Source organism: Varanus komodoensis, unplaced genomic scaffold (assembly GCF_004798865.1).
Source record: "Varanus komodoensis strain SLA01 unplaced genomic scaffold, ASM479886v1 scaffold26, whole genome shotgun sequence".
Classification (NCBI taxonomy): Eukaryota; Metazoa; Chordata; class Lepidosauria; order Squamata; family Varanidae; genus Varanus; species Varanus komodoensis.
In genome coordinates, this window is record NW_025335684.1 from 2,399,435 (window position 1) to 2,423,310 (window position 23,876).

Consider the following 23,876-nt stretch of genomic DNA (forward strand, 5'->3'; position numbering starts at 1 on the left):
TAAAAATGTTTTAATAAATAAATAATAAATAAATTGGCAGTGGGATGAGAGCACCAAAAACTATGAGGTCTAAGCATTTGGGAGCATTTTGTGGGCAAGGAACCCTAATTTCTAGAAAGGGGCATGAGGGCTCAGATCTGGATGGAAGTTCTGCCATGTGTCCTGGAATGAACCGCGGAATTTCGCTCTAAGCAGTGAAGGACAATTCTGGGATATTACAGCCTGCTAAACATGCTGCTGTTCAGGGGGTTTTGCAGCTGGGAAGATGCCTGCAGTGCCACTGAGTGCCAGAATTTGGGGATATAAAAATATGCTTTTATTTCAGATCAAATCCAATGCTTGATTTGTACTGCAGGAGGCAGATGGGGGACAACTTGGTTGTCCGCATCACAGTGCTATCGGCCAAAGGATTAACTGTGTTCAGAAGGCTTTTCATGTTAATATGGGTTTGACCAATTTCAGTGCAAACACAGATAGCAGAGGCCAGGATTTGATCTTCAGACTTAAAACACAGAGAAAGAAACACAAGAAAATGGTCTCCGGGGGCTTATGTATGTGGGCACTGGTGCTCCTTACATGTTAACAGAAGAGGTCCCTGGGTTTCAAGTGCCCAGTTCAGGCTTCAGCTTAAAGCTCAAGTAAAGTTCTTGCTTCCATTCATAATGAAGTAATGCACTTTAAAAAGGAATAACCTGGATGATACATCAATTCCACTATTCTCTTAAAAATGTAAAATTACTGTAGGAAGCTACCGTATCCTCAATGCAACTAAGTGACTGGGCCACAGAGCACAATAAGCCCTTCCATCTGATAAGCCAGGGGCCTTATCAGGTTGTCTGAACCCAGCAGGATGGCTCCTTAACCATTCTGTCCGCACTGAGGCAACTCAACAAGCCAGCATGGCTTATCCTGGCTTGCCGCCCCAGTCAATGATGGGCAGCACTGGTTCTCACAGAGCCTAGGCTGGATTTATTTGCAGTTTGGATCCTGCTTAAATGTGCAAATGTGTTTGATGGAGGAACCATTCAGGAAATCTGGTTTGACAGCCACACTCAGCAGGCTCTTGCCTCTGTGGGACTAGATGCTTAAGTGGGTCTGTTCAAAAACAAATGGACACCATTGTTTCAGTTTTTCTGCAGCTGATGAGAATGCAGGTTTTTCCTCACTAATAGTGCTAGCCTACAGCAGCTTCTCAGTCCAGTTAAGAATTCTATCTTCTTGAAGTAACAGCAACACTAAACAGTAACTTGGCTTGGAATTGGAGTGGTTTCTGAGAAAGGGGTGCAGGTGTTTTTATAACACAAAGGCACATATAAGCAACCGTTTCCTGCCAGGATTCATCAGAATTTTCACAACAGATGGCAGCAGTCAACCTGGGGCTTCCTGTACAGAAACAAAGGGCTACCCGCCCCCATTCTTATCAGCTTTGCTGCTTACCTGGCAATTCTGAGTATGGTTCTGAGTGAAAGGCAAGGGGGTGGCTTGAGAAAGATAAGCAACTTGATGGAGTCAGAGATTCTGTCTCTGGGCAAAAGGCCTCCAAAATGCTCAGCCCTGCTCAGTTCTTGCAAATTCAAGGCTTCCTTCATGGAGTCCAGCTGGAGTTACACACTTCCTATCACAGAGATGTCTTACTTCAATCAAAATGTTAGGAATCATGAGGAAATTGTGGGATTGCAGCCATTTGATGTTCTGAAATTAAAGTGATCCCTGTTTCCAAGAAACAAGCACTTGGAAAGAAATCAAGGCCTGCTCATGTTTTGCTTTTCTGAGTTCTCTGGTATCCATCAGTCTCATTCACATGCAATTCTCTAAATTTATAACAGCAGAACACTGAAACAGCATCTGTTTTTTATAGCATCAGGTGTTCTGTTATTATGTTTCTGTGATGCAGACCAGAAAATCAGAAAGCAATTATGATTTAAGACCCCAAATTGAAACCTGTCAGCTGCATTTTGAACATACCCCTTAAATTCATTTGCTGTTTGACTGACAAAAGAGTTGACAATTCTAAACACATCCAGCATATAAGACAGAGAGCATTTCTGTCCATTGACGAATTTCAACAGTGGAAATACTATTGTCCCCTTCAGTAGACAATGAAGTCAATTTTTGCAAACAAATCCTCCAAAACTTGTTGAAAGGGGACATCACATGCTTCTTTGGTTTACAGCTCAGTGACTGTATCATCCATGGAGGGGGAGGCACCTGTTTGAGGCAATATTCGGGGCTGGTGCTTTGGCAGCAGGTGCCGGTGCCCCAGAAGCTTTCGCAGCGGAGGCTTCAAATTTCTTCGGTTGCACAAAAATACACAACTGTATGGGGTGCCTGACACTGATGACAAAGTCTGGGAGCTGATTCCCCCTATTCATGCGGTGGTTGGTTGCCAAGGTTGAGATGCTATTGTGGATCTCAACTATTGTGGATACAACAATCGCAACTATGGCCCATGAATTGTCAGGGTGACTTGTCCCCGAACAATTCACCCTGCAGGAACCACTTCCACTACACATGTCACAAGGGGCTCTCTTATCGAGCAAAGCAATCAATAGTTTGCATTTGTAGTCAGTTTCTAGGACGCGTCAAGTGGACTAGAACGCTAAAAGCCCACATGAAATGCAGATGACACGACGTTTTAATAAATTAGTGTCTTGCTCGCCAAACATACCAATATTCAGAACTGACAGTCTTATAGTTTTCCAAATGAAAGCCAAACTCACAAGGAGACAACCAGTCGAAATCATGCAGTAATTACTGCACATGAACCGTTAACCCCAGAAACACCAGCTTTGCTTACTGAGTTGCCTTATGCATACCCACATGCGTGGCACTTTCCTCCTCAGCTGCAAGATTATATGGCATCCATTGATGGTTTGCAATGAAAAATACTTCTTTCCACCAACCTTTTCCTGCACTGAGAGAAGTTAGCGATCAAGTATCAGGCGATAAAAGAGTTCAACCAGGGGGCATATGTTAAGCAGCTGTGAGTTAGCCACCTAGGAATTCAGGCTCAATGTCAATGCAGAAGCTCTGCTCTCTACATTTCCCTTCCGACACCTACACACATGCCTGCACATGGAAGCGCAAGCAGAAGAATAAACCCAGTTCTGTTTTCCTGTTTGGAACGGCAGAAAATTAAATGCCGAGTTCTACACCCAGGTTGGGCCTGGGTGTTCACTTTGTTCACTTCAGAGAAAGAATAGACTTCACACTAAATAAAGGACTCAAAAGGCAGAATTTCCTCCTCTAAGTACTTTCTAAGTAAGAAGTAAATAAGAAGCTTCACATTTCACTGAAAAAGGGAGAGAAAGAAGAAAAGAATCACCAAGTAAGTACAGGCAGGAGGTGGGAAATTAGTCCCTAGGATGTGAGTGAGGGATAAAGGAAAGGGAATCAAGTGGCTTGTGTCCGTTGTGTCCAAGTAGGAATTACATTGCCAGACTTCCACACCAGAGACAGATTAATTATACTTTCCTCTGGGAAGGAAACCTCAATCTGTGTGCATAAGTTGAGTCTTTCAACCCGCATGAAATCCCTCCCTGAGTCTACATGCTTATCGGGCTAGAAGGCAACATGTCAAACTATCATAGTGTGATCGATGCAGTGCAGCCAGGACTGCCTTCAGTAAGGACCCTCGCCAAACGCCCTGGAGTCAGTATCGCCAGTTCTGCCCCTTTTCTACCACCACGCAAGAGTACTCACTCAAGCTGTGTGCCATTCCGATATCACGCAGCAGCATCCTAGGATAACCTCCAAGTGTGTCCAAGGTTATCCGGGCATCTTTTACAGCTGTGACCTAGCACAAAATCTGATATTCGGGGCCCAGGTCATCATCGTCAAAGTTATTGTCTTTTCCTTACTGTTACTAAGAGTGGTTTGACGTGGCAAGGCCAATGTTTGATGTGACCTCAGTGGGGAAGGGTGTCCAGGTTTTTCTTTAATTTCCCACTCAAGCAGTACCCCATAAAACTCGTCCCTCCCGATAACTAGAACAAGCGTAATACATTATTCAAAAGAAACACACATATATGCAAGGTATAAATGAAGCTTAACTTATCTAAGTTACAACAATCAGTTTTGCTTAATACAGAACGTAGAAGGCAGCTAACAACAGTTTAAAAGTTAAAAAAAATCAGTTGGAACCATATTAAAGCATGTGTAACTAGACTTGTAGACCAAGCAGTCTTCCAAGTTCTCCCAAAATCAGGCAGAGGTGCCTTCTTTGAATGAAAATTTCTATTCTCAAAACACAGATCCTGGATCCAGTTGTTTGTTTATCTGTAATTGCATACAAACCAAATGCCTTAAAAACAAGGTGCTAAGGCGGTCCTGGAATCTTCCTTTACATAATCTATTTTGGCTGCAAGAGCTATTATTTCCCAGATCACAGAGTTTGAAACATTCTTCCATTGTCCTGACTTCCTCTGCATAGACCCATGAAACGAATGTAGGAAATACAAACACCGCCAGCTAAAAGATTCTAGGAGTTCACATTTTTTGATGCAATAATGTCTACGCACATTGTGGAATACTGGTCTGTTTCCTGTACGTTAGGATGTGGGTGCCGATCAATAAAATCTTTGTCTTTGCTCTCCCACTTTTCTTAATACCCAAAGGAAGAAAGGAAAGGAAGTCCACTTCTGGGTTGTTTGAAACATTAATGCTTGGTTAGTGATATACTTGCAAGTCCCTTCTGATATGGTGACCAGACATTTCCATGAAGGGCTCTTTTCCTTTGTATATAATGATTCTCCTCCTCCTCCTCCTCCTCCTTGAAAGCCTCTGTGAAACCAGAGAACCAGCTTGTACAAAATTCAAAAGCCACAACAGGCTAAAAATAGCACTTAGTGTTATTTAAATATTCTGCAGACAAAACCTGCATATGTTTGTCACAAGCTAACTTAGATTTGCTTGCTTGCTTGCTTGCTTGCTTGCTTGCTTGCTTGCTTGCTTGCTTGGAAACCTCCTCTAGTCCATGGTTGAACTGCCAGTCCCAGAAAGTGCTCTGGTAGGCCGGGGATTTTGCCAGGTGGCCTCAAGCGGTGTTCCCAGTCTCATCAGACTGTTGTAAGAATGAATGAAAGCAGACGGTGTCAGTATTCCTTGCTTGACAAAGATATGAAAATGCTCAATAAATAGTTTAGAATATGAAAAGCCACAGTAATGGGTGTCAGTTAGAAATAATCTCCCAGGATCCTGCCCCATTGGCTATGCTGGCTACAAGCTGCTGGAAGTTATAAATCAATCAAATTATAAATCAAAACATCCCATAATTTCTGTATGTCCATATTTTCCAACTACACAATTGTTTCCCATAATCAGTATGTGTATAAACAATTGATAATATATAAACCTTCAGCGCCATCTGCATTTTCAATAACGGAAAAGGCAGGCCAGCTGCAAATGTGGTTAAAATGCGTTCTACTGTACTGTATGTAGAAAAGTATGTCAATTGAAATAGGAACAATTCAACTGATACTCAGTTTCCAGCTTATGTTTACCAAGAAGTGATTCAATCTGCCAATTCAAAGGAAAAGAGAACAGTAATTTTCAGCAGTAGGAAACTAAGGCGGACACAATCTGAATGTTTCTCGGTTCTCATCAATGGACTTGCTGTATCATTTCCTCTCTAAAACTGCAGATCCTTGAACAGCTTATGTTCTTTGCCCTCCAAGAGCAACCCCCCATGCCAGTTTCTCAATTTAAAAAGCAATCTGCCCACAGACTAGGGTGCTCTTGCTTAAGAAACACGTGTCCAAAACTCTGAACACACACACACGCTGCACATGGATTCCTAGTTGTGTTTAAGGTTGATACAGAGGAGTTTCTTAACTAGAAAAAACCCAATCACGTTTATTCTGCAACGGGTTACACGATAACATTTGCGGGGTATGCCTCAGCGAGAGTTAAGGCACCAAGCAAGAATTCACTTTTAATAATAAGGAATATTGAAAACAGGCATGTTAACCATCAAAGGCGCTCAGGTGCACTTTGAGTCGTAACAGAATTATTCTGACCTATAAACTGCCTGACTACGACGCTTCAGGCAAAGCAAAGGTAAACTTTTGCGTTAACGTTGAAAAAAATGGGATTTTTCAATCATTACATAATGTGTGCTGGCGCATGTGCTGTGGGGGAGGTCAAGCGAATGCAAGTCAAGTCGGTGTGACTAACATTCATGTTACAGATTTAGCAGCATGCTTTTACTCTAAATGAGCATGCAGGGCTTATTACAGTAGAGAACAAATGCTACTAATGGCATTATCTGTGAGCAATAATGGGACCAGGAGAAAACCCAATGTTTAATACTGACAAACCGTTGCATTATGTGACTCGTTTACTTTTTCCTGCTCCCTGGCAATTTATCCCCTAGCCTAAGCTCTATGTTCCCGTGAGATTTAATTTTTCCCTCGAAGCTTTACGGGGAATGAGAAACAGTAAGCAGTAATGAGGTCACATCTTGATACAGAAAGCTTCTTGGATGAATTTGATGTGAACAGGCATATTGGGCTTGGGAGACCAAGAGTTACGGCACAATTCAAACTGCGTTCTTTGGAATCCCGGCATCCTGCAGAGGGATTCCTTGCCGAGGCCAGTCTTGCTGACAGTTTTGCGGAGCCGCGGGGAACACCTGGCATATTTTAGGCGCTCACACAAGTGCACAGGTGCGCACAGGGAAAGGCTGGGCTGCGAGCACCACACAGCACATCCCCCAAATCTCTGACAAGTCCATGCTGAAAAACTGCAGGGAGTCCTGGGCCCACAAATCACTGCGGAAAGGGATCCCTGAGGGTAGGAACTTTGACTATCCCTGGCATAAACCCCAAACCCAGCTCTCTTTATTGATGTTCAAATAGCCTGCCTGTAATTTAGCTGAAGGGATCACGATCAAGTACTTTGTAGCTGAATTACGTCTGCAGAACAAAGGGGGTAAGCTGGAAGCATTGCATGCTGTCAAATATCCTAAAGGGGAAAAGTGACAATAGTTATTTTACCGGCTAGGTAATGATTAGATCAGAACGTTAAACTCAGCACACAATGATCTACTTATGCATTAACAAAAGAACTACTGCTCTCTGGGATCATTAGCTCTCTATGGTAATTAGAAGTAATTCTATTCTTTAACAGAAGAATTCTTATCTGCAAGTGACTTGAACTGTACCCCAAATGTAGCTTTTCTTTGGTCAGTACATGGCATATGAAGGCATAACTTACTGGTATACTCAGTGCTTTTTTGGTCATAGAACGCACCGGCACGGAGTTCCGGCACCTTTTTTCGACAGATTTTCCAAGTTTTAAAAATAACTTTTGAAAATCTCATGTTTGGTCCACGTGGAATTGAATCGCCCTGCTGAGCGTAGCAGGTCGGCGGCAAAATCATTAAAACGGTGCATGCGGGCGGCTTGTGTGCCGAGTCCGATGCGTGCGTGCTTCGTCCGCACTGGTTGTGATGGCGCGGCTCGGCTTCTGATTGGTCGTGTGGTTGAGCGCTGAGTGCTTAGTGTGGGCAGTGACCGTTATGTTTCGTTACACAACTGACGTGTGTGGGTGTGTGTACAATGATTGACTACATGCGAAAGGTAAATGATTTCATGAGTTCCGGCACCTTTTTTCTTACAAAAAAGGCACTGGGTATACTGCAAAATATTCCACAGAAGTAAAAGTTCTATTCTTAAGAGGAGACTACTTGCAGTATTTATCTCCCTACCTATTCATTCAATTATCCTTGACCAGCCTTGATTAACGTTTATTCCATAATAGATTTGTAAGGGTTAAGTTCCCATCCTAGAGGCCCATCGCTGCCATTCTAGAGGCCCATCGCTGAGTCGCAGAGAACCTCTTTTGCATACAGAAGGTCTTGTGTTTAATCCTGGCATCTTTGATTTAGAAAAGAATCGCTAGTAGCAAGGCTTAAGAAAGCAGGCCACTTTGGGCTGGATGAACCAATGTTCAGATGTCATCTAAGATGACATAAAATATTCCCATCTGGAGGTGGGAAAAAGTTGGCTGGCATGGCCATGTCCAGTTCAAGTCCAGCACTTTGGCAAGAATACGTTGGTGCTGTTGAAATTGCTGCAATTTGTTTTCTGTGAATTGCAAGAACTATGTCAAATGGTAAATATGCTTTCTTTATTACGCACTGAACATTTTTAGGAGTCCAAATTAAAACTTGTTTCAGCATTCAGAAATCCCCGAACCATACTAATTTTACCTTCCCCAATTTTAGTTTAGCTTGCCTTTTACTGGAAAAGAAACACTTAAGTCATTATTTTTTTCATAGTTATTACTTTTGAAAGGCACATATAACCCAGAGAGTATGAGATATGTTTAAAAATGACTTGTGCAAAGCAACTGTTGGGCTCCATCTTTGAGGCCAAATGGTATTTAACTGCTTAGGAGCAAAAGCTGGATAACTATTGGCATTTTGAAAAGAAAATGAACCAGCAAGTGGGGAAGGCAGTGGTGGCTCTGCTGAATCACCAAATTCTCCACTTTTCAAGAATTTTCTAAAGAAATGGAAGACAGGAAATGTAGCAGCTAAGGAAGAAAAACCTATGTTTTAAATGTTGAGGCTTAAATGTCAGTTCAGTTTGCTTTGGTATTTGCTGGAATACAGCAAAGACGACACCATTTGAACACTTCACATATTAAACAAAATTGGCGAGCATAACATACATATCCACAGCACAGTAAGTAACAAGCGGAAACAAGAAGGGCAGGGTTAATTGTGGCTTCTTTCTCCCTGCACCAGAAAAACACATGCCCTCTCAGGTTACATGGTGTAGAACGTGGGATCATCTCTCCCTCACTGCAGGCTGTTCAAACAGATTCAAACAGACTCTGAGGAGCACCAGCAAGGAAGGGGAAAGGACTTAGCAAGGTGACCTAGAGAAGTTTCTCAGCGAAAGCACGAGAACTGCCCTGCTTTGGCGAGGGCAGAAAGGGTTTGCAAGGGGAGAGGGGGAGTAGATGCAAGACCCAGTCCTTGACCCAGTAAGATGGCAATGGCCACATACTCACTTAGAGGGTCTTTGCCGTTGCATTCGGCGGGACGTTGCCAGCATGTACAAAGCAATCATGCATTTATGCCTAATCATAGGCCGACAGTTAAAGGCAGTTCAACAAGAAATAACACTGTACTAAACACTTTATCACAGCCCATCATAAAAAGGCATAAGAACATTTACATTCAACTGATTATTTTATGCAATATTTGGTTCCCTGTAAGGAGGATGTAGCAGGTTGCAATGCACATGACTGAACAGAGGTCTCGTATTATCCACTGCACCACACTGCCCCCAAACGTCTGAAAGCAGCTCTGGACGTCCGAACTAGAAGAAGAATGTAAAGCGCCATCAACCTGGACTTTCTGTTTCTAAACTTTGGAACTTCACTAACAATGACAATAATTCATCTTCCCTTTATTTGGGCTTTATGAAGAGGTATAAAAAAGAATGCACTCGTCAGTTACAGTTCCTCTTTCAGGCTTACATTTGACTTTCTAAAGGAGTTGTGAGTAACAGAAGCCCAGAATGAAAAGTTTGCAATCTGTTACTTACAGCAAAAATACTGGCCTACACAGGGTCAGCTTTTACTGTGCTCTTATGAAAATAAACAGTAGTGCATTGTTTTCCCTTTTCCTTTGCCATAAATATGAATGTAAAGCCCCCCAATTTACTGTATTTATTTGATACATTTACCACATTAAGTGGAGCTTAACATTCAGTTTTTAAAATTAAATTTAACAGTGTTCAACTTAGGAACCGTGCTGGATCTGACCAACACATCCATCCCAGCATTCTGTTCTGACATCAGCATACCACCCGCTCAGTGGAAGCATGCAAGCAAAGGCATGAGTGCAGTGGCACCCTCCCCCAGTATACTGCCTCTGCTGCTGGGGGTGGCAGACAGCCATCAGGACCAGCAGCCATTGATAGCCTCACCCCTCACTGACTTGTCCAATCCTCTCTGAAGCCATTTAAATTGGTAGCCACCACTGCACCTTGTGAAACTGGATCGCCTGTTTTAGCTTTGCAGTGTGTTCAGAGCTGGGGGGTTTTCTTTGCACATCCAAAAGCCACAGACTGTTTTCCTTGCAAAGCATTATGATTGGCCGAAAAGCACAACGCACCAGAAAGAATCTCTGCGCATGCACAGGGCAGTGTGTCGAGCCCCATCTAGCAACCGCCCCTGGGAACTCTCCTTCTGAGCATGCCCGGGCCCCATCCTCCCGGGAGGGGCCTTCTGAAAGCCAGCACGCGTCCTCTCCGTGGGCAGCCCTCCTCTGCTGAGGCTGCGGCACGGGGTCCAGAGCCGGGGCCGCCTGGCCTGTGGCTGAGAAGCTCCCCCGCTCCGGCCCCCTCCCGCCAACTGCCCATCCTGGTGATCTCCAGAGAGTGGCTGCCCGCCTGGGCAGCCTTGAGATATGAGCCTCCAGTTCCCTCATCTCAGCGTCCCCTCTCTGTGAAGGAGACCTTCCTTTTATCAGTCCTGAATCGCCCACCAACCAGCTCCATGGAAAAACCTGGGTTCTGGTACAATAAAAGAGGGGGGAAATGTCCCCGTTCACCTTCTCCCCACCATTTTGTGCACTTCTATCACACTTCCCTTCATTCATCTTTTTTTCTAAGCTAAGCAATCCCTAAGCAACCTTTCTTGACAGAGGAGTTGTTCTAACCCCTTGATCATTTTACTGGCCTTTTCCTGCAGATTTCTCCAACCCTCCAGTATATTTTTCTAGGTGTAATTACCAGAATAAACAGTTTTCCAAGTGTTCAGTTTTCCCCAGACTTGTGTAAGGGTGGGAGTATTATATTACGTTTTATTTATCTAAACCTAGAATCAGCTCAGCATTTCTCTTTTTCCTTCTGAAATAAAATTTAGAACATGAAACTACTCAATGATGCATTTTATGATTATAGTAATATTAGCAGGCAGCTCAGTCTCAATTCTTGAAACCAATTGTCCTGAATGTACGACTATGACTTCAGCAGCATCAGAAAAGGTTGCTAATGTATCATTAGAATAATATTTATTTTTTGAGATGGATTAGCACTCATACATTTGTGGAGGTCTCTGCCATGCTTAGGATACAAAGTCTGGGACTGGAAACCAAATGGACAGTTGCAATCGCATTTAAAATGGGTCAGTGCTGACAGACTACAATGGGGGCAAATCTGTAATCCTTGACACATTATTGTTTTTATTCATTCATTTGAAAATGAATCCCTATGGTGTGGAAATGCAAATAAATAAATCAGATCTATAACAGTGACTGAAATGTTACGTAGAAGACAGTGTAAGATCATTAAATGTTAGGTTATGCCAAGAAGAAAATGGAATATAGTTAAAATGCTGTAGTGCCTTGTTAAGTAATCTGTTATTTAAACACAGTTTGAATCAATTATTGCTTAATGGAACCTGGATATCACAGGGAGTGCCCTTAAGACATGTTCCATGTTAATAAAAACCAAGAGAATATTGGTCAGCATCACTAAAAATTTCCTCCTGTTAAGAAACAATACCTCACTGCCTCTATCCAATCTTCCCTTTGTTGCTCAGTGAAGCTTTTCAAGATGATCCGGGGCTTATTGTGTTTTGGCTCCGGGAAACCTTGGAACCATCTTTGGCCCACTGTAATTTACTCACTGGGCACTTCCAGGAAAACTCTCTTGCATCTGTCGGGACTTGGACTCCAGAGTTTTAGCAGCTGAATCAGTGAAGAGCGAGTCAGAAGGGGCCTCCCGGGCCATCTAGTCTGACCCCTGGCTCCAGCCGGCCCTGCTCATGGCATGTCTACCATGTGCATGCCCAGCCTATCCTTAAACACCACCTCCTGTGGAAGCCCATTCCATACCCTTGGGGTCCTAAGTGTTAGGAAGCACTTCCTGGCATACAAATTGGCATACACTGGTTACCTGAGCTTGGCTCCATTGGACACATCCTGCCCTCCCCTGCAGGGAAAACAGGTCTTGACCCACCTCCATGTGACACTCCCCCCATGTACCTATATGACACCACCAGATCCCCTCGGAGTCTCCTCCGGGTTGAAACGACACAATTCCCTCAGGCCTGCCTCATACGGCTTCCCCTGCAATCCGGCCACTATCCTTGTGGCCCTACACGGCATCGATTCCCAGGGCGTGTGGCTTGCAGCCCACTCTGAGCCCCTCAGATTAGCCTGCTGACTTCACGTTCAATGGTGGACACGGTCCTCTGAATAGTGCAGAAGAGGGATTCCCCTGCCTCTCTGGACAGCTTCGGTACACAGAACAGGAGGGGCCCTGTTCAAGTCTTTGCCTCGGGCCAGCCCTGCTTGGAACTACCAAAAAGGCCCTGTTCTTCCCAGAAATTTTCTTTTGTAGTGGAGCCATTCCTTAGGAGAAGGTAGCAGGGAAGGGGAGCAGAGATGGAGAGAGTCCAGACTATGAAATAATGCAAAGGTAAACAAAACCAAAAAGCAACGCACTGAAGCGAAGCGGAATTCACTGGTAAAGTTGCCAGAGCTGCTGCCTGGCGATGTCAGGAAGAGGTTTGTGGCATCCTGCAACAGCCGCTGTTTCTCAATTCCTTTGACAGGCAACCCACGGTAAGGTGCATCGCCATCGACACTGCGGGAGGTAAAAGTGCAGCTGGGCAAGCGAACACCCCTACGAAGCAGCGCAGAATCGCTCAAAGAATGTGGAAGTGCAGCCTGTACTTCCACGGATGCACTTACCACGCTGCTGCTGACCGGGCAATGAACCCTCACAGTTCTGCTACTCCAGATTACAATACAAATAAGCCCCCTCAGACCTTCAGTTGTTTTGGCTTGGTCCATGTCAATGGAATGAAAAAACAAACAAGCAAACGCAGGGGAATGATCAGATCTCTAATAAAGCCAGCAACTGCCTTACATTCTTAAGGCTACAGAAAAGGGAAAATCAAACACTCTTGAGAGCCATGAAGAAACATGATATTGCCCAATATTGTAAACAGTTCTAAAATCTCCCGCAAAGTGATATGTTCCCTTCGATACACACCTACGATCGCTGCTAGAATGAGCTCAGATCAGGCACTTGCACAATGTGGGGCTATAGACTGCTGATGAATTTTTAACTAATACAGGAGCCAGTAATGAAATCATATAAACTCCTCGGAATTGCTTTTATCTCTAGTAGACAGATGCGTGCTTGGTGGTTCTGTCTAGTTCTAATGTGCAGTGTATGACTGCAAAGATGTAACAGAATTTACATCTCACTTGGATCATGAAATGGCTTATGTAACACAGAAACATATAGTAGGGACTTTTAAAATAAATATATCTACGAGCGTTAGTCATGCTATAAATCCTCAAGGAGACAACAATGCTCTGTCGTAAAAGTTGGACACTATTCCACAAGGCCTTGTAAAATGTACAGAGAATAAGCTTTTGTTGTTCAAAAAACATGTAAAGACCAATGTAGCTTGCTGTGTAATTGAAAAGGCACTGAAGATAAAAATTCGCTCTGGGCTGCATTTAAAGGAGAATTTTGGAGATTGATTTAGATTAACCATAACAAAGAGCCTTGGGGCACAATTGTTTTATTGTGTGAGAAGCTTTTGCAGATCCTCAGCTGGAAAACTGAAGAAACAGAAAAGGTAAACATCGGGGCCAAAAGGCCAGGAAGTCTAAGGGGCAGCCGTGGTTCTTGACACGCAGCCCAAATAGGGGCAATGTAGGAACTAAGTGACCCGTCCCCAACAGCAGTCACTGTGAAAATATTATCTTCCTAGTTATGCGATGCAAAGTGACCATCTACGCAGGAGGAAAACCCCAAAGTCTCGGTGAAGTGCAGACGGAATAGTACAAAGGTTGCTGATAAATTCTAGTTCTGCAATTTCATGCTAAGCACTGTGACTAAAGTTAGCAAAAAGCAGCCCTGGACAGGAAGACCCACCTTCTTCCCAAGGCACAATAGAGAAACGGATCATGGCTCAGGATTCAATACGGAGCACTAATCATCTGTTGGAACTGTTTTAACCAGGAAAACTGGGGGACAATAACTGGTATTCAGTCACTTGCAACTTTTTATATGTCCATCTCCTAGTTGCACTGGCGTGCTCAGAAAATAAGCTGCAGGGTTGAGTGGCCCAAGCTCAGGTTGGGTCACAGACCAGATGATGAGCAAACCCTGGCAGAATTTCTCAAGGGCTTCTCTCATGGGTTCCGGATAACAAGAATGTCGCCAGGATATTGCAGGAGGAAACCTCTGTGGACAAAAGCTGAGAAGCGACGCTTTAACTCAGCCAGGAATATGCTAGCAGCTCTGGAACTAAGCAAGCCATGCTCTTCATTATTCAAATTCGTCAGACCGTCATAAAGTGTGGCATCCTTCAGTCTACTATCCCTCTTTCAATTGACGGAGCCACTGCAGCGCCAGGGAATGTTTTAAACCTGCCAGACATTCCAAGCTGATCCGATTAATGTTTGCAGGAATAAACTGAAGAGCTGATTGTTAGATCACACAACTGACTTTGCTGACTGTACTGACACCTTGCTCCACAACACTGCAGGAAATAACTGGAAATTAATTCAGTATTACGGCACACGAAATTGCCTCCCTGCACCCCAACTAGCCTGCACTTTGTCTTACGCCAGTAATGGGACGGTCTATAAAAACTTTGAACAAACAAAACTGATGGGTAAGAGAGGATCTTCTGGGAGGTTTGCACAATGCACACCATCCCTAGAAATTGAAAATGGGTTTCTGGAAAAAAAGAACCTTTTGCAGTTGTATATTTGTATTCCAAGATACAAATTACTCTGTTTATTGATTAGCGTATCCTGCAAAGTAGAAGTGCGATTGTAAGTGGCTCCATGTGAGATGGAGAACAGTCGCCTCTAATCGAGGCCCATCCTGGCATCCGTCCGCAATGCTGCTACCAAAGAGCAGGGCCAGCGCAAGGTATTTTGCCACGGGTGGCAGAAGGCAAATAACACCCCTCCCCCCGTCCTCCTACTGACAAAAGGACAAAGCCCTCAGCCATACCTGAAGGCAGCAGGTATGTAATGCAGAGCGACCTGCATGGGTCACACAGGGCTGCCCTCCAAAGGGGGAGAACGGCCAGGGGTCTGCTCGGAAGTGCCTGGGGGGCCAAGCTGCTGCCACCCAACATCTGCCACCTGAAATGGCTGCTGGGCCAGTGAAGGAAGCAGCCATGAATGGAGCGGGTTCACAGCTGGATCAGGTGTTTATGTTCTCAGCAGGAAAATTAGAAGCCCAGCTCATGATAGGCCTGTAAATGAGCACTCTTCGTCCTCTGCTGCCTCGTACTGGCCATCCACCACGCATCTGGCGGCGCTGCATAAAAGGACAGTGCCAACACTGCCTAGGATCAGCTGCAGCAGGTCGGTCGGTTCTGGCAAAGACGAGCCGGAGGCAGGGGAAGGCAGCTGCAGAGCCGGAGGGGGGAGGCCGAAGAAGGAATCTGAAATAACGTGATGCAGAAGCTGTGCACTGCTTGGAAAAGGAGCCACGGGCAGGCTTCTGGACAGATGGTCAGCAGAAGGCAGTTGTCCTCAAAAGGCAGCGAGCAAGAGGCAACTGTGCGGCTTCTCATCAAGTCCCTGACCAGAAGGAAGGCTGCAGGGAAAGCTGGAGTGTGCCTGCCAGGTGATGATCGTTCCTCTCGGGCAGCTGGAGGGCCCACAGAAAAGAACTAAGACGCTTCTTAGACTCCTGTGACCTTCCAGTGAGTTCCTGACCAAGAGGAGAACGTCAGGACCGGCCCTCTGAGCTGACTGGGGTGGAAACAGCATAAGGGTAATGAGGAACTGGGGTTTAAAAAGGGAGTGTGGTAGAAGATGGAAACAGATACAGGGTTTTTATTTCAAGCAGCCAGCCTGAGCACTAAGGCTATTAAAGGGCACAAGATCCCAATGGCAGCGCTGCTTTCATTTTGTACCGGCCACCCGGGAAGGTCAGAAATGGCACAAGAGAATTCTTCATTTATGTACAAGTTAGGTAGGCCCACTTAAGATGCCCTAGTTTAACTTGCGAATTAAGTTGAAAAAAAGGTTTGGTAAGTAAAAATAATGTGGAAGCTAATTGGAGGCTGTTTACTGAATATGTATTACTAAAGGGAAAGGGGGTGCGCCACCCCAAGATTCAATGCTGTTTTGGAAGGGGAGAGGTTGTGGGGCAACCTGTATGATTAAATGATCCTTTACTAAGGAACATGTGTCTGTTGGCCCTGGTGAAAGGTAGCACTGGTATTACTGCATTGGCTAGTCGTGATCAATATTATCCATTTTATTATTTGAAAGGTTCTGTGTTTGTGTGAAATGTGGATTTTGTTTTTAAAAATAACTAAGCAAAACATAAATGAAAGAACACTCACATGGATACCGTAGTAGATCCACCTGCTGGAGACAAGCACTGGGCTCCTGTTCCAGAGAGCTCGCTTGAAGCGATCTCCCGCTCACAGACATGGTGAGAATGTCTCGTCCAACCATGGCATTTTAGCCCCAGTTCTTCCTCTCTGAAGTAGAAATGACAGTGCTCTGCCTCTATAAGGCGATTGTGAGGACGAATCCAAAAATTAAACAAAAGAATGATAAATGAATGGGCATTAAAGTAGCATTTTTGCAAACTGGCAGGCCTCCAGGAAGAGGACTATGCAAGAAAAAAATAGGAAAGCAATGAGATATGGGTACCAAATTAAAATAATTAAATCCCCTTACAAACAAGAACTTTTTCATAGTGAATACAGAAATACCTGAGATAGGTCCCTGTAATTTATGTGCTTGCACAGTTAAGCAAGACTTTTTTTGCTAGTCTGTATTAATGCAGTCCCATTCTTAGCAATTTTCATAGTGTGAAGACATAGTTGAAGAGTACATAAAAACTGTAAGACCAGTGGGATATATATGCCCCCAAATATATTGAGCTTTCAGTCCAATTTCATAGACCATTGAAAAGCCAAATTCTGAAAGTGCCTTTTACAAATTGGGCCACTGGTACTTGAAGTTCAGTGCTGCCCAGTCTAAGGGCATCTCTCCGGGGTGTTCAGCAGCAGGGCAACAGAGGATTCATTTGACTGAAATTCTTTTCTCTAAAACTGGAAAAGGGACTTGGGGCTTTCTTAATTCAAAGAAGGCCTCCCACCTTTGAAAGATGCTTGGGAGATTTGAGCTGGAGAATATGAATGCAAAGAAGCTGAACTTCTGGGCAAGCAGCTGCCTAACCCCAACGTAAGATAAAAACAAATTAAAGCTTGCAAAAATCCAAACCAATATACGGAAATAAACTACAAAAATAAATACTTGGTCCAAAACAAGGGACATTTTGCTGCTTTAAAATACCTTATTGCTGTTCCATTCTAAAATATTGCTCTTCCTAAGGCTGCCATATTAATGAAATAATGCCATGTTTGAGAGGGGAAAAAAATTCCATGGAGAATCTGGTATGCCTCCCATACACCTAGTTTTAATGACACGACTCAATTAGTACTGCTCCAACATTTATTCCCCATCATGGTTCCGTGGTCTGCATGCACCAGATATGGGCTTTATTATGCAACTGTATGAAAATATTTCATGGCTCTCTAACTTGCAAAAAGCCTTTTTAATAGGGTGATTTAAAAGAAAAACACAGGAAGGGAATACAGGACGGGACACTCTCTACGTTGCGTTGCGGCAGGCAGAGGCGAATCAGCTGCAGGGCAGTAATCGGACCTCATGATTAATGCCCATTCACCCTCCCGCTTAATCACTTAGAGATATCACTGTGAAGGGCTTGATTTTGTAACAGACCTCCGTACCAATCAGAGAGCGCAGCCCCAGCTTAAGGGATTATGCACTGTGTGCATGTGTTGGGGGAGGTCATGTGAATATATAGAGTTTGGTGCCACTAACAACAGTGATGTGGTGGAATCAGCATTCTTCCCCTAAGCTCTGGTATTGTTTACCCTTTGCAGAAATGCAACACTGGAGTTTTCGCTGAACTTACTGTGAAAGTTCCAAGTGGAGAAGCAAAATGTTTCTGCCTGCTATCAAAAAGCCCATGTACTTCACTCTGAAGCAGAGCAGTGCTTACCAGGTAAGTGCTCAGCAAGCAGCTTGCTCTTTTTAAAACCAAAATGCAATACATATGAGGGCTGAGTGATGCTACTATGATGCAAGCAAGATGCTGGTACAGGATTTTTGAAAGAGAAGGCAGGGCTCAACAGGAGGGCCTTGTATCTAATTAAACCTTGATTATATATCAGCTTTCCTAACTGCATATTTTCCTGTAAAACTTTAATGTATGCTCCAAAAATGATCGATACATTTCACTTAATAATTTACTTTCCCTCCCTCGTAAAATAAAAAGCTATCCCAACAGATAAAAGAGGAAGATATCGGTACACAACCCAACAAACATAAAGTATTTTATGTTGCAATATATTAGAGTCATCAACTGAACCTCTTAACCAGCAATTCAGTTGCATTTTTATTAAATCATTAGCCAAAAAAAAAACAAACCCTTCATTAGATTGTAATAAGACTTTGCTCAGTACTTCAATGCCAATAAACATTTGAAGCAACCATTAATCCTATTTTGCAATGCAAGTTTCACACAGAGACATGCAGCGTTCTCATAAGTCTGGTACCTGCATGTCTACTCTGAATTAAGCAAGACCAAGGAGAAACCTTCTCTGATCTGAAACAACAGTCTTGCAGCATCTTCAGACGCATTCACCTGAAGCGGACTCTAGTTTACAAAAGCATATTCTAGGTAGAATTTGTGCACTTCAAAGGTCCCACAAGACACTGCCGGTTTTTCCGCAGCAGGACTAATGTAGCTACCCCTGAAGTTGCCCAAATCATGGAATTAGAAACAAACTTTTTTGTCTGCAGCATAAATCCTAAACGAGGGAAAAAAAATATTGAAACATCATCTTCCTGGCTTCAGGAAGCCAATAGTTAAATATTCCGTATACATTTTGGATTCTGAGTTTTAAGCTGAAACATTTGTAAGTGTTCCTTTAAATGGGTATATGAATAGTTTTATTAAATATCCTGTATGTTTAATAGTTGACTAGAAATGAGATTTCAGTCAGTGTAGCTTCTCGTGCGGCTGATTAGCAGTTTCTGCCTGGTTTCCCCTTTCTACGGAAGTATTCAAGGTACATGGTGGTCTGCATCTGGAACAAGGCCTGAGAAGGAACATCATTTGAGATATGAAATCCAAAGACTCTGTTGGGTTCACAGAAGAGGTCACAAGGGCACAATCCAGTCCCAGTGCCCACGAAGCTCCAAGCCTCGATGCCTACAGGCATGGGACGAATGGGACGAACAGCAAAAGCCGGCCTCGGTTTCCTATCCTCTCACCCAGTTTAGGATGATAAAAGGGAGGTAGTTAACTGCTTGTTTATTTTGTTAGACACTGATAAGACTGGGGACTCAGGCAATCTGGGTTCTAGTCCCTGCTCGGCCATGGAGCCCACTGGGTGACGTTGGACCAGTCACAGACTCTCAGCCCAACCTACCTCACAGGGTTGTTGTTGTGGGAATGAGATTGAGAGCAGGAGGCAGAGAATGTTATTCCCTTAAAAATAACATTTGATGAGCAGAACAACAGCTAGGGAAATTACACTCTTGTTGATTGTTAAAAATGATTAAGGCTAAAGCCTACTAAATATCCGTCATCTGCCCTTCAAAAGGCATCTCCTGAGCAGTCCACGGACGCTCTGCTGATGGCAAAAAGCCTCCAGTCAGCTCCCACTTGCTCTATTGCCAGGATGCGGCCTAATGGCTTCTGGAAGAAGTACCAGCTCAGCCTCTTGCCTGTCTTCTCCAACTGGCAGAAAAGCATCTGTGAAAAACTCTCCTCTGGTACTGACTTTCACTCCCTGCCTATCTTGCAAGGTCTAAGCTCTGGTATTTCCAGCAAATAGTTTTGGGTTTGAGAATGAACTGTTTTTGTGATGGCAAACTCATTGAGGCATATTTAATTTTGAAATAACAGCTGCACTACAATAAAATCAACAGCACTGTAATTTCTCACACTGGAGCTAAAGCAGGCCTGAAATAACTGATTTTTTTTTTTGGATGGGGGGGAGAGGAAGATCTCATTCCAAACAATCTCAATTGCTGTAATAACTGAGGCTTCTTTTAGTTCGAAGATGCTCCATAATCCAAACTTGGCTGGCAAAGATGCACCGCGGGAGGTGCCCTTTTGAATGCACACGCCCAACTTTTCCCTCCTTCTGCCTCCTGAGCAGTTTCCTTCCTCTCTTTCCTGAGGATGCATTAAGAAGAGGCACGTGGGACCAATGGCCTTTCTGGGGAAGATCCTGCAGGCGCAGCGGCCAGCGGGCTGCGGGTGGGAAGCCCACAGGAAGGACCCGAGCGCGACAGCCCTCTTGCTCACGCTCCCAAGCACGGCTAGGCAAAGGCACGCAGATCTGGGCGGCAGCGCTAGGGGCCTTTGGGGCAGCGACTGACTTTCAGGCTGACCTACCTCGCAGGATGGTTGTGAGGATAAATGCAGCAGGAGGAAGACTGTGCACCCTGTAATGGGCCTCCTGGAGAAAGGGCTTGGCTCTGCAACCTAATCAAAAATAGTCATGAGAAGCACTTGGGGAGGGGGGGGGGAGAGAGAGAGAGAGAGGTGGTTTAAACTAAAAATTACAGAGGTTGAGAGCAAATTTGTACACTAAAACAGGCTTGTGCTAATTATAATGACAATGGAGTTACTAGGGGATTGACTACACCATAAACATGCAATTGAGTTCCAACTTTCTTAAGGAAGGAAGGAAGGAAGGAAGGAAGGAAGGAAGGAAGGAAGGAGAAAAAAAATGAAAAGCTACTTTGAGAGTGGAGAATTTGGAGATGGCACTTGGCACTGGGTACGTAACTCTTCTCACCTGTTTCTCCAGTACAAGTCCTATTTTCAGCAGCTTCACCCAGCTCACAAAGTTCCAAAAACAGATTTGGTTTTGTGGTTTAGGAGCATAATAAAAACACCAGGGAAGCCAAACAAGAAAAGTGAAAAGAAAGAGGAGGAGACATGCTTTGATCATTGGGCAAAAATAGGAAATGCATTAGAAAATTATCGTGTTTCCTTACATGCCACAGAGCGGTAACTTCACTACACGGTGCTGACGTCTTCATCTGATGTATTTGAGCTGGAATTCTCCCACCAGACAAACTGGTCACGGGCGCCTCCATGCAATCCTCAATGGCAAGCTTGGTAACAGGGCTGCAGGTTATTCATGGCAACACCCTGGACCAAGCAGGATTTTCTTCTACACTAATTCAAAAGACATTTTATCTCTGTTTAATCAAAAGCTTGTTTTATAAATAATGGTGAGTCAGACAGCTGCAGGTGAAATATTATCCTATTGCCCAACCTGCCCTCCCTACCAAATATGACTTCAGCGTGTTCATGGAATTTGATCGGCATGGCAGGAACACAGAACACTAAAGGAGCCCCGGTTATTGGCCTCAGAAATCATGCAAAGCACTTGCACTTTTACTCTCCTGAATACGAATTCTCCTTTGGCTGAACTAGTTCTGAATTGCTCTTCTTGGCAAGTAACAGTTTCTCTGCCCATGGAGATGCCCATTAGATCTTACAGCGGTGAAGTGCCACGCTCTAATTCATTAGTCAAGCATAGTATCTAACTGATTCTCAAGCTGGTACACAAAGAATTCCTGCAAGATTGTAAGAGTGCCACAGCATTTAGTATTAGCATTGTTATTTTGTTTAATCTTGACTTTGATACAACCTACTGCAGAAATCTGGACCAACCAAGAGTATGTTCTTAATTCACCATTTACTGTGGTCTGTTGTGGAGGTGAGAAGAATTGGCAGGTGGAATTCTGGCAAGCATAACATCCACTCAGCTTATAAAAATGAGCTAAGGCTCCATCTGAAATTTACTGGCATGTTATAATGCGTGCAAGACAAGACAATTACCCGCCAACATAAATGATCGAGGGCTGGTGTGAGAGATGAGGTGCCCAAGTATGTCGCGAAGATCAGATTATTTAGGGTGGTTGGGGTTTGGCTACTGTTGAGGAAGAAACCACCCAGAGTTTTCGCCCATGGTTTGTAGCTTGGTTAACATTCCAAGTTGTTCCTTCTTCAACAGTCTATGCCATCCAGTTGAGGAATATTCATGGGTCAACAAATCATCCAAACCTGGTCATTGTAAAGCCAGAAAAAGGCAACTAAAATGATCAATAGGCTAGAGAAAGTCTCCTGTGAGGAAAGGTTACAAAATTTGAGACTGTCTGATTTAGACAAAAAGCAGAGTAAGGAAGTGACATGACGCACGCGTATAAATTATGCCTGGTGTGAAGGAAGTAAACAAGACATTGCATTCTCTCTTTCATAATACTAGCATCAAAGGTAGTCAGTCACCCATGAAGCCAACTGGCGTGAGATTCAGAACAGAGGCAAAAGAGGAAGGCCTTCTTCACACAACACATAATTAAATTATGGAGGATGTACCATTAGCTTTAAGCATTCGCAACCCACAAGCCTCATGCACAACCATCAGACAAAGTACAGGCGGGAGAGTTCGCTCTTAGGCCTTAATGGATATTAGCTTCATGTTTCAGTAACAACCTTTCAGTTCCATTTTAGCTAATGTTTTAATTAGTCTAAGCAATTACAAGCAAGGTACTATCTGACAACCTAATTCTCACCTTCTGCAATGGTGCATCTACTCGATCCTTTTCATGCCATTTAGGAAACATGAGTATGCCATTAAATTTTGTGTTCCTGAACTGCCCAAACTGCTGCCCTTGAAAAGTTCTCCAGTCATAGGATGAGGCTGTTTTACTGATGATTTGAAAGTTCAGCAATGAGCTTTTTTGCATGAGCAAGTAAGAACTTTCCTTGATCAGTATCTGAAGAACTTCTGAACTAGATTTAAGACTGATTTGTCTGAAAAAGCAGTGCACACAATATTGCTCCTGAAACAGACGGGAGTTTCAAAACACAGTTTGTGATATGGCATGGCGGTCAGCTGTGAAACTTTTAAATTCAAAATAAATGTGCATTTGGTTGCTTGTTTTTAGGTATGCTAGCTTGCTTCAAAGGACCATAAATTTCCCAGTAACAGTTTCCCAGTAAGACATTTCACACTCCCAGTGGAATTTGCCAGCTGACGGCAAACCTGCTTTTCAGTGAGAATGCAGTAAATTTCTAGCCAGATGAAATTCAGCAAAGCAAAGCAAAGCAAAGCAAAGCAGCTGTAACCCAACACCAAACCGGTGTATTCCAGGAACATCTCCCTTTCTACCAATCAATTGGAAGCAGACAAGACTCAGCACAGTGTAATGTCAGGAACCACTCCCCTCTCCAATGCCTCCCCCTTCTTGAATCTGGCTGTAAACAGAGAAAGGGAGGAGTTAGCCGTGGTTTGCCAAGACAAGCAGAAACTTTGTGAGTAATTTACTAGAGGAAAAACAAGTGCAGCACATACGCAGACAAACTACTGAGCTGTTTAAGTCGTGGTGATCACAGAGGATCACTATGTACGCAAGGAGGGAAAATAAGACACCCTTCAGCATGCTTTCTTCACCTGAAATGTTATTTATCAGCCATATTTGGACCCTCAAGTACAAAGGAACGTGCTGCATGAACTGAAGGTAGGCGTTTAAGAGGATAAGGTGGGGGTGGAAGGGGGGGGCTGACAGCTATGAGAAATCAGTCAAATCAAAGAAGCGAAACGTTCTACAAAAAGAGCACTTGATCAATGAAATATTGTAAAGATACAGCAGTGTAGTTAAAGATCAGAACAAACTTGTGAAAAATGTGTGTGGGCGGGCATGCGCGCACACACTCACACACGTCACCTGTTATAAGGTATGTTTTGGTATTGTGTTGACAATTGCAATAACTATTCTCAAAGGA

At 43.8% G+C, this 23,876-nt stretch overlaps 2 protein-coding genes across 7 annotated transcripts in view; one reads left to right on the forward strand and one right to left on the reverse strand.

Annotated features, from left to right (window-relative positions):
* The window catches only part of CUNH7orf50 (chromosome unknown C7orf50 homolog), a 111,567-nt gene that overhangs the window by 39,992 nt on the left and 47,699 nt on the right, over positions 1 to 23,876 (reverse strand). The gene's annotated exons all lie outside the window — the stretch shown is intronic.
* Positions 1 to 23,876, forward strand: part of GPR146 (G protein-coupled receptor 146) — a 35,929-nt gene that overhangs the window by 4,169 nt on the left and 7,884 nt on the right. For 2 of the 6 annotated variants that reach the window (XM_044433210.1, XM_044433216.1), the window contains exon 2: positions 17,941 to 18,062. The gene's annotated coding sequence lies outside the window, so the exon portion shown is untranslated. Of the gene's footprint in view, positions 1 to 15,767; positions 15,786 to 15,968; positions 18,063 to 20,646; positions 23,612 to 23,876 lie in introns of those variants that run through there. The other 4 variants (XM_044433214.1, XM_044433213.1, XM_044433211.1 and 1 more) reach the window with 4 other exon arrangements.